The following is an 11,777-nucleotide window of genomic DNA, read 5'->3' as shown; positions in this document are numbered from 1 at the left end:
TCTCAACCTAACTCCCTAAATTCTTCTTTCAGGACCTCTTCTCTTTTTTTACCTATGTCGTTGGTACCTATATGTACCACAACCTCAGGCTCCTCTCCCTCCCATTTCAGGATTTCTTGGACCCGTTCAGACACATCCCTGACCCTGGCACCAGGGAGGCAAACTACCATCCGGGTCTCCTGTCTGCGTCCACAGAATCGCCTATCCGACCCCATGACTATAGATTCCCCTATTACAATTGCCCTCCCCTTCTTTTCCTTACCCTTCTGAGTCTCGTTGCCTTTCCCCTTTTCCTAATCGGCCATCATTCAGATACTAGTCTACATACCTGTTTTAGCCACCAAAGAGGATAACCTCACATTTATCCACATTATACTGCATCTGCCATGCATTCGCCTACTCACCCACCCTATGTAAGTCACCTTGCAGCCTCCTAGCTTCCGCCTCACAGCTAACAATGCCTCCCAGCTTCGTGTAATCCGCAAACTTGGAGGTGGTGCATTCAATTCCCTCGTTCAAATCATTAGTACATATTGTAAATAGCCTGGGTCCCAGCACTGAGCGTTGCGGTACCCCACTAGTCACTGGTTGCCATTCTGAAAAGGACCCGTTTACTCCTACTCTTTGCTTCCTGTCTGCCAGCCAGTTCTCTATCCACATCAATACCGAACCACCAATACCGCGATGCTTTATGTTTGTATACTAATCTCTTATGTGGGACCTTGTCGAAATCCGTCTGTAAGTCAAGATATAACACATCACTGGCTCTCCCTTATCCACTCCACTAGTTACATCCTTGCAAAATTCTATAAGATTCGTCAGACATGATTTACCTTTCATAAATCCATGCTGATCTTGTCCAATGTTTTTACAACTTTCCAAATGTGCTGCTATCCCATCTTTAATAACTGACTCTAGCAGTTTCCCCACTACCGATGATAGACTAAATGGTCAGCAATTCCCAGTTTTCTCTCTGCCTTCCTTTTTAAAAACTGGAGTTACATTAGTCACCATCCAATCCTCAGGAACTACTCCACAATCTAAATAGTTTTGAAAAATTATCGCTAATGCATCCACTATTTATGGAGGTACTTCCTTAAGTACTCTGGGATGCAGCCTATTTGACCCTGGGGATATACCTTCCTTTAATCCATTCAATTTACCTAACAGCATTTCACTCAGTTCCTCCATCTCATTTGATCCACGGTCCCCTTCTATTTCCGGCAGATTAATTAAGTCTTCGTTCGTGAAGACAGAGCCAAAGTAGCCCCACGATCAATTCACCTGTTTCTTACTACATTTGTTTTACCTAATATTTGTCTCTTCACATATAACAACTTTTGCAGTCAGTTTTTATGTTCCCTGCCAGTTTTCTTTAATAATGATTTTCCTTTTCCTAATTAAGCCCTTGTCCTCCCCTGCTGGACTTGAATTTCTCCCAGTCCTTTGGTAGGCTGCTTTTTCTGGCTAATTTGTTTACTTCATCTTTTGTTTTGATACTCTCCCTGATTTCCCTTTTTACGCACGGATGCACTACCTTCCCTGATTTATTCATTTGCCAAACTGTGATGAACAATTGTTGTAGTTCACCCATGCAGCCTTTAAATGCCTTCCATTGCATATCCACCGTCAATCCTTTAAGCATCAATTGCCAGTCTATCTTGGCCAATTCACTTCTCCTTCCCTCAAAATTATATTTCTTTCTGTTCAGAACCCTTGTTTCTGAATTAATTATGTCCCTCTCCATCCTAATGAAGAACTCAACCATATTATGGTCACTCTTGCGCAACGGGGCACGCACAACAAGACTGCTAACAAACCGTTTCTCATTACTCAATATCCAGTCTAGAATAGCCTGCTCTCTCGTTGGTTCCTCTACATGTTGGTTTTGAAAACGATCACGCATACATTCCAAGAAAGCCTTTTCCTCAGCACCCCTGCCAATTTGATTCACCCAATCTATATGTAGATTGAAGTCAACCATTATAACTGTTTTACCTTTGTTGCACGCATTTCTAATTTCCTGTTTGATGCCATCCCCAACTCCATTACTGCTGTTAGGTTGCCTGTACACAAATCTCACTAGCGTTTTCAGTCCCTTAGTGTTTCGCAACTCTACCCATATTGGTTCCACATCCTCCAAGCTAATATCCTTCCTTTCTATTGCGTTAATTTCCCCTCTAACCAGCAACGCTACACCGCCACCTTTTTCCTTTATGTATATCCCTCCTGAATATTGAATATCCTTGGATGTCCAGCTCCCAGCCTTCGTCACCCTGGAGCCATGTCTCCGTGATCCCCACTATATACTGCTCATTAATTGCTATCTGCACATTCAACTCATCCACCTTATTACCTTCCGGCTTGTTTTTACAACACTCTTATCCCTTATACAATTATGTTGAAAATTGCCCTTTTTGTTTTTTTGCCCTGGATTTGGCTGCCTTCCACTATTATTTTTCACCTGGCTAACTGTTGCTTCTACACTCATTTACACCCCTCTGTCTCTCTGCTCACATATTTAAGAAACCCACCACCCCTAATTCCCTGAAGGTATTATCTTATTCTTCTTTCCCCCCTACATGTTGAGTCTGAGTGCTTCCCTTCTCTGCCTCCTGACTCACACACTGTCTACTCGCTTTCTCTATTAGAGAACCGCCCTCCAACCGTTCTAGTTTAAAGTCTCCCCAGTGGTAAATCTCCCCGCTAGGATATTGGTCCTCCTCGGGTTCAAGTGCAACCCGTCCGTTTTTTACAGGCCACACCTTCCCCAAAATAGGTTCCAATTATCCAGAAACTTGAATCACTGCCACTGCACCAGTCCTTCAGCCACGCATTTTTTCCTTCACATCGCTCCATTCCCACTCTCACTGTCGCGTGGCGCAGGAAGTAACCCTGAGATTGTTACCTTTGCGGTACGTTTCCTTAACTCTCTTCCAAACTGCCTGAATTCTCCTTTCAGAACCTCTCCCCTTTTTCTACCTATGTCATTGGTATCTATATGTACCACGACCTCGGGCTCCTCTCTCCCATTTCAGGATATCTTGGAAACGTTCCGACAAATCCTAGATCCTGGCACCAGGGAGGCAAACTACCATCCGGGTCTCCAGACTGCGTCCACAGAATCGTCTGTCTGACCCTCTAACTACCCATTCCCCTATTACTACTGCCCTCCTCTTCTTTTTCTTACCCCTCTGAGCAACAGTGCCGGTCACTGTACCGGACGTCCAGCCGCTGTCGCTACCCCAGGTCGGTCGCCCCCCTGCCCCCAACAGTACTCAAACAGGAGTACGTATTGCCAAGGTGTACAGCCACTGGGGTACCCTCTAGTCCCTGCCTCTGCCTCTTGCCCCTCCTAACTGTGACCCACTGGTATGTCTCCCGTGGACTTGGAGTGACCACCTCTATATAACTCCTCTCTACGACTTCCTCTCTCTCCCTGACCAGATGGAGGACATCGAGCTGCTGCTCCAGGTTCCTAATATGATCCCTTAGGAGCCCCATCTCGACGCACCTGGCGCACATGTGGATGTCTGGGGGGCTACCAGACGCCATGACCTCCCACATCTGACATCCAGAACAGTAAACTGCCCTGGTCCTCACCCCCCCCCTTATCTTGGCCACAATACAAAGTACAACACATTACAATACTGATTGCTGCAAGAAATCAGCAGGGATCTGACCCCCAATCAGCTGCTTCCTCTAGTCTGCTTCCACTAATCAGCGGCTTCCTCAAGCCCACTTGTTCTGAACTGTGAACTGCGAATGGAACGTTACAGATTCGGGTTCCTCCCTCACGAACGGTTCCTGGGCCTCTGTGGAAGCAAGCCCCGCGATCAGGTCATAGATACATAGATACATATAAACTGGGTGGAGGAGTAGGCCATTCGGCCCTTCGAGCCTGCACTGCCATTCGATATGATCATGGCTGATCATCCAACTCAGTATCCCGGACCTGCCTTCTCTCCATACCCCCTGATCCCTTTACCCACACGGGCCACATCCAACTCCCTCTTAAATATAGCCAATGAATTAGCCTCAACTACATTCTTTGGCGGAGAATTCCAGATATTCACCACTCTCTGTGTGAAAAATGTTTTCCTCATCTCGGTCGTAAAATATTCCCCTTATCCTTAAACTGTGACCCTTTGTTCTGGACTTCCACAACATCGGGAACAATCTTCCTGCATCTAGCCTGTCCAACCCCTTAAGAATGTTGTAAGTTTCTATAAGATCCCCCCCCCCTCAATCTTCTACATTCTAGCGAGTACAAACCGAGTCTATCCAGTCTTTCTTCATAACTTATGGTCATATACTTACTGCCCGGCCGCCGCTCCTCTTGCACCAACAGTTCCTGGGCCTCTGTTCAGACAGCGTTGAGGCCGCGAGTCGTACAGAAAACGCAGCGGGAAGTGGAAATACGGTGTCAATATTCAATGTCCGCTGCAGCCATGGCTACGAGATAAGGAATGGTGTAATATGAAAGCTGAGTCTCGCTATTGCTAAATACTTCAATTCCTTTTTCCATTCCCACTCTGACGTTTCTGTCACATGGATCCTCCTTTGTGAGGCTAAACGTAAATTGGAGAAACAACATTTCATATTTCGCTTGGACAGATTAGAATTCAGAGGTATGAAAATTGAAGCCTCTAACTTCATGTAACCCCTGCATTCCCTGCCCCCCCCCACCCGCTCCCCCACCTAAGTCACATCAACTTTCCTTAATCATTGCTACTTTTTTTCATAGCTTTCATTCATTATTCTATATATCTCTGCATCATCGTCTATACCTCTCTTTTCCCGTAACTTTCAGACTGAAGGATGGTCGCGAACCGAAACGCCACCCATTCCTTCTCTCCAGAAAGGCTGCCTGTCCCGCTGAGTTACTCCAGCAATCTGTGTCTATCTTCGGTTTCAAACTGTAGATCAGTGCATGTTCCTTTAACATAGTGACCTCATCACTACTAACCACTCCCCTTCTGGTGTACGGTAGGGACGTCGCTGAGCACGACCTGCACCTCCGCAAAGTCCTGGACAGGGCTCGTGAGATCAATCTCACGACAATGTCGTGTGTCAAAAGCCAATGCACGGGGCGACGACAGGAGTTCGACATGATGAAAACAGAGGGATAGGGAAGCAACTGGGAGAAAACAAAGAATAAAAAGAAAAACCGATAAACAGGATACGCGAGTCTACCGCTCTGACACCATGTAAAAAGCCTTGATTGCTACACAAAGTCTTTTACTAATAGTTTATTATAAGCACTACATACATACTATGCACTAGCTGTCCGTTGTCATCACTGGAGCTAGAGAGCGAGCTGGAGGTGGGGACACTACACAAACCAAGATGGCCTACTTCTACGCAAAACACGTAGTACGGTCATGGACAGATTCATGGGTGATTATAGGACCCATTACAGCAACCAGCCTCCGCCATCTTGCTTCTGGCCAAAGATCGGATCTTTGTTTCCGCCTCCGCTCTCGTGTCTTCACCTTGGTCTTTGACTTTGACCATACCGTCCACATCGACCAGTGGTGCCTACTGTACTGCGGTAAATTGTTCCAATCACCAATGTTCCTACCACGGCGTGCGGGGAGCCTGGCCGGGATCAACACGGCCAAGACCCAGAGTGAAGTTGTGGGGAGGTTTACAATGTTTATTAGTTAATGTCCCTTGTCTAGTCTGAAATAAAGTTCATCATTGGTTATAAAAATCAGAAGAAATATAATTGTGTGTGTTATATGATTATATGCATCTATATCACATTAATATATGTGTGTTCTTTCCAGCAGAATCTAGTCAGTTGTATGCTCGCGGAATAAAACCATACTAAAGCCATATATCTTTTGTAAATCTTGCTCAAAACAAATGTAATTTTGTGAAATTATTCAATTAGATAACCCCACCATTACAGGCAGATCTCATTCCACTCTCTTGGTATTGGGAAGATCCCTTTTTATTTGTGGAGAAACCACTCCATAGAACATTGAAAATAAGCACAAAAACATTAAGTAACATTCCAGGGCTAGAGCAACTGGAATCTTCATATTGCCATTATTTCCCAAATACTGAAGTTGTGAACAGTGTGATTACATTAGTGTGATTAGATGAATGAATTGCAGAGTGCAATACAAAATCAACTCAAACACAGCATATGAGCATATATAAAAATAAATGATTTAAAAAAAAAACATTAAAAAAAGAAAATTACCAGAGTCAAAATTTATAAACATTTTATTCTTTAACAAGAATTAACAGAATTATGAACTAACAGAATTATGAATCTCTAATCAACCCCTATATACGTTCCAAAAACGTTTTTTTTAAACTGGACTCAGACGTCACAAATTTTATATGGGACTATAATTCACACAGAATACGAAGAACACACCTGAGTAAACCCAAAGAGCTGCGTGGTCTAGCACTCCCTAACTTTATGCACTACAATTGGGCAGTAAATATTAAAAATATGATTCACCTGCTGGACAATTCTGCCCAGCAGGTAGACTGGATTGTAATGGAGCGAGGGTACTGCTCCCGGTGTCATGTGGGAGCGATTCTGCTCTCACCAATGAATCTGAATAACACGAATTACAATAATAATCCAATTATACATAGCACAATTAGAACTTGGAAACAAATAAGACAGAATCTAAAATTAAGACATATGTCTCTTTTATCTCCAATAGTTAACAATCCTTCGTTTAAACCCTCTAGTATAACCATATAACCATATAAAAATTACAGCACGGAAACAGGCCATCTCGACCCTTCTAGTCCGTGCCGAACACGTATTCTCCCCTAGTCCCATATACCTGCGCTCAGACCATAACCTTCCATTCCTTTCCCGTCCATATAACTATCCAATATATTTTTAAATGAAAACAACGAACCTGCCTCCACCACCTTCAGTGAAAGCTCATTCCACACAGCCAGCACTCTCTGAATAAAGAAGTTCCCCCTCATTTCACCCCTAAACTTCAGTCCCTTAATTCACAAGGCATGTCCCTTGTTTGAATCTTCCCTACTCTCAGTGGGAAAAGCTTATCCACGTCAACTCTGTCTATCCCTCTCATCATTTTAAAGACCTCTATCATGTCCCCCCCTTAACCTTCTGCGCTCCAAAGAATAAAGCCCTAACTTGTTCAACCTTTCCCTGTAACTTAGTTGCTGAAACCCAGGCAACATTCTAGTAAATCTCCTCTGTACTCTCTCTATTTTGTTGACATCATTCCTATAATTAGGCGACCAAAATTGTACACCATACTCCAGAATTCGCCTCACCAATGCCTTGTACAATTTTGACAGTACATCCCAACTTCCATACTCAATGCTATGATTTATAAAGGCCAGCACACCAAAATATTTCTTTACCACCCTATTTACATGAGATTCCACTTTCACCGAACTGTGCACAGTTATTCCCAGATCCCACTGTTCACCTGCATTCTTCAATTCCCTACCATTTACCATGTACATCCTATTTTGATTTGACCGGCCAAGATGTAGCACCTCACACTTATCAGCATTAAACTCCATCTGCCATCTTTCAGCCCACTCTTCCAACTGGCATAAATCTCTCTGTAGACTTTGAAAATCTACTTCATTATCCACAACCCCACCTAACTTAGTATCATCTGCATACTTACTCATCCAATTTACCACACCATCATCCAGATCATTGATGTACATGATAAACAACAGTGGACCCAACACAGATCCCTGTGGCACCCCACTAGTCACTGGCTTCCAACCTGACAAACAACCATCCACCATTACTTTCTGGCATCTCCCATTCAGCCACTGTTGAATCCATCTTGCTACTCCACAATTAATACTCAACCATTCAACCTTCTTAACCAACCTTCCATGAGGAACCTTGTCAACCTAGTTAATTGTACAAGGCATTGGTGAGGCCAATTCTGGAGTATGGTGTACAATTTTGGTCGCCAAATTATAGGAAGGATGTCAACAAAATAGAGAGAGTACAGAGGAGATTTACTAGAATGTTGCCTGGGTTTCAGCAACTAAGTTACAGAGAAAGGTTGAACAAGGGCTTTATTCGTTGGAGCGCAGAAGGTTAAGGGGGGACTTGATAGAGGTTTTTTAAATGATGAGAGGGATAGACAGAGTTGACGTGGAAAAGCTTTTCCCACTGAGAGTAGGGAAGATTCAAACAAGGGGACATGACATGAGAATTAAGGGACTGAAGTTTAGGGGTAACATGAGGGGGAACTTCTTTACTCAGAGAGTGGTAGCTGTGTGGAATGAGCTTCCAGTGAAGGTGGTGGAGGCAGGTTCGTTTTTATCATTTAAAAATAAATTGGATAGTTATATGGATGGGAAGGGAATGGAGGGTTATGGTCTGAGCGCAGGTATATGGGACTAGGGGAGATTATTTGTTCGGCACGGACTAGAAGGGTCGAGATGGCCTGTTTCCGTGCTGTAATTGTTATATGGTTATATGGTTATAAAGGCCTTACTGAAGTCCATATGTACAACATCCACTGCTTTACCCTCATCAATTTCCCGAGTAACCTCTTCAAAAAATTCAAGAAGATTAGTCAAACATGACCTTCCAACCACAAATCCATGTTGACTGTTCCTAATCAGACCCTGTTTATCCAGATGCTTATATATGATCTCTAAGTATCCCTTCCATTAATTTTCCCACCACTGACGTCAAAGTAACAGGTCTATGATTGGTAGGTTTACTCTTAAACCCCTTTTTAAACAATGGAACAACATGCGCAGTACGCCAATCCTCCGGCACTATTCCCGTTTCGAATGAGATTTGAAATATTTCTGTCATAGCCCCTGCTATTTATACACTAACTTCCCTCAATGTCCTAGGGAATATCCTGTCCGGACCTGGAGACTTATCCACTTTTATATTTCACAAAAGTGTCAGTACTTCCTCTTCTTTGAATCTCATAGTTTCCATAGCTACTCTACTTGTTTCAGTAATTCAATATCCTTCTCCTTGGTGAATACCGAAGATAATAAATTGTCCAATATCTCTCCCATCTCTTTTGGTTCTGGAGATAGCTGTCCACTCTGACTCTCTAATGGTCCAATTTTATCCCTGGTTATCCTTTTGCTATTAATATAGCTGTAGAAACCCTTTGGATTTACTTTCACCTTACTTTCAAAAGCAACATCTTATCTTCTTTTAGCTTTTCTAATTTGTTTCTTAAGATTCTTTTTACATTCTTGATACTCCTCAAGCACTTCATTTACTCCATGCTGCCTATAATTATTTTAGATCTCCCTATTTTTCCGAACCAAGTGTCCAATTTCCCTTGAAAACCAGGGCTCTTTCAAATTTTTACTATTTCCTTTCAACCGAACAGGGTCCTAAAGATTCTGTACACTTAAAATTTCACCTATAAAAGTACTCCATTTCTCTTCCACATCTTTCCAATAAAACAAACTGTTACAATTTACTCCTTTTAAATCATTTCGCATCTCCTCAAAGTTAGCCTTTCTCCAATCAAAAATCTCAACCCTAGGTCCAGTTCTGACCCGCTCCATAATTATATTGAAACTAATGGAATTGTGATCACTGGTCCCGAACTGCTCCCCGACGCATACCTCTGCCACCTGACCCGTCTCATTCCCTAACAGGAGATCCAGCACCGCCCCTTCTCTAGTATTTACTTCTATGTATTGCTCCAAAAAACTATCCTGCACACATTTTACAAACTCCAACCCATCCAGCCCATTTACAGAATGTGTTTCCCAGTCTATGTGTTGAAAATTGAAACCTCCCACAATCACTACCTTGTGCTTACTACTAATATCTGCAATCTCCTTACATATTTGCTCTTGCAATTCCCGCTCCCCATTTGGCGGTCCATAAGTGTTGCTACCCCTTTCCCATTTCTTAGTTCAACACAAATAGCCTCCCTAGGCGTGCCCTCTAATCTATCCTGCCAAAGCACTGCTGTAATATCTTCCCTGATAAGCAATGCAACACTTCCACCTCTTGCCCCTCCAATTCTATCACACCTGAAGCAACGAAATCCTGGAATATTTAGTTTCCAATCACAGCCCTCCTGCAACCAGGTTTCACTGATCGCCACAACATCATACTTCCAGGTGTCAATCCAGGCTCTAAGTTCATCCACCTTTCTTACAATGCTCCTAGCATTAAAATATACACATTTAAGAAACCTCTTATTCTCTGTTGATTTACTTTTTATTCTCTCTCCCCTACATTTTGGGTCAGCTACCATTCTCTGCCTCTTGCCTCACACGCTGACTGCTAGCTTTCCAAATTTGAGTCCCACCCCCCAACCATACTAGTTTAAAGTCTCCCCAGTAGCCTTTGCAAAGCTCCCCGCCAGGATATTGCCCCCCTCGAGTTCAAGTGCAACCCGTCCTTTCTATACAGGTCGCACCTTCCCCAAAAGAGGTCCCAATGATCCAGAAACTTGAATCCATACCCACTGCACCAGTCCCTCATTCACTCATTTATCCTCCACCTCGCTCCATTCCTACTCTCACTGTCGCGCGGCACAGGCAGTAATCCTGAGATTGTTACCTTTGCGGTGCTTATCCTTATAGATAAATCAGATTTACACAATCTGGAGACTTGTATGAATTTGTAAAATTACTATCATCCAACAATTACAACTGAAATATAATTTGAGAAATAATCAATATTTTAAATATTTTCAAATATGTGACTATCTGAAAAATATACAAAATACTATCAAAACATGCTTCCAGACATACTGGACGAAGCAATGAATACAAAGGCCGAATCAGCAAACTTAATATCATACTTTTACAACACTATTTGAAATATAGAAATACCTACAACTGACGGTCTTAGAACAGACTGGGAACAAGAAGTAGATATAACAAATTCAAAAGAGAGCTGGGATAAACACTTACTATATGTGCATCAATGCTCGATTAACGTAAGACATATTCGAATTCAAATCAAAACATTTCATAGATTATACTATTCAAAAAACAAAATAAATACACGTTTCCCTAACGTCTCCACCATTATGAATAATGCCAGTCTCAAGAAACTACCATAGCGCACTAATTTGTTTTTTGTATAACAATTAAAAAATTCTGGACCGAAATCTTTGAAAGCTTCACATAATTATTTAAAATAAAACGGGTACCAAAAGCAGATGGATTATCTTTGGAATAATGGATGATAGCCCTGAACTAAACGTGTTCAAAATAATGTATTTTTAATGTATAATTAAGGGCTAATAACGGGAAAAAAGCTTATACACAAATTCGGGAAAACATAGAAACATAGAAAATACGTGCAGGAGTAGGCCATCCGGCCCTTCGAGCATGCAACGCCATTCGATCTGATCATGGCTGATCATCCAACGCAGATAAAAGAGATCACCCAAACACTCCGATACGAACAATAAATATGTGGATTTCAAATATGTTCGAAACATTACACCTGGAAAATGTGAGACTCCTCCTTGCAGGCAAAGCAGACCACTTCCAAAAGACAGTAATTTAAAAAAAAATGATGCCAGGAACTGGTATTGCGGAATGAAAAATATCAAGTTGGTATATCCCTTTTAGCGCGTTTAAAAAAAAATAGACCAATTGTTTCTCTTTCTTTCTCTCTGTTCTGGGGTCCATTTCTTAACTTTCTAATGGTTTTTTTATCAACACTATCCCACTATCACGACTCTTTCTCACTTTCCGTACTTCCTTTAATTCTATCTTCCTTAAAGCTTAAAAAATGAAGGGGTACCGCAAATGTAATACGATATATGTGGTGT

Source organism: Leucoraja erinacea, unplaced genomic scaffold (genome assembly GCF_028641065.1).
Source record: "Leucoraja erinacea ecotype New England unplaced genomic scaffold, Leri_hhj_1 Leri_209S, whole genome shotgun sequence".
In the NCBI taxonomy this organism is placed as follows: Eukaryota; Metazoa; Chordata; class Chondrichthyes; order Rajiformes; family Rajidae; genus Leucoraja; species Leucoraja erinaceus.
The sequence above is the reverse complement of the archived record's forward strand: the minus strand, read 5'-3'. Positions refer to the sequence as shown.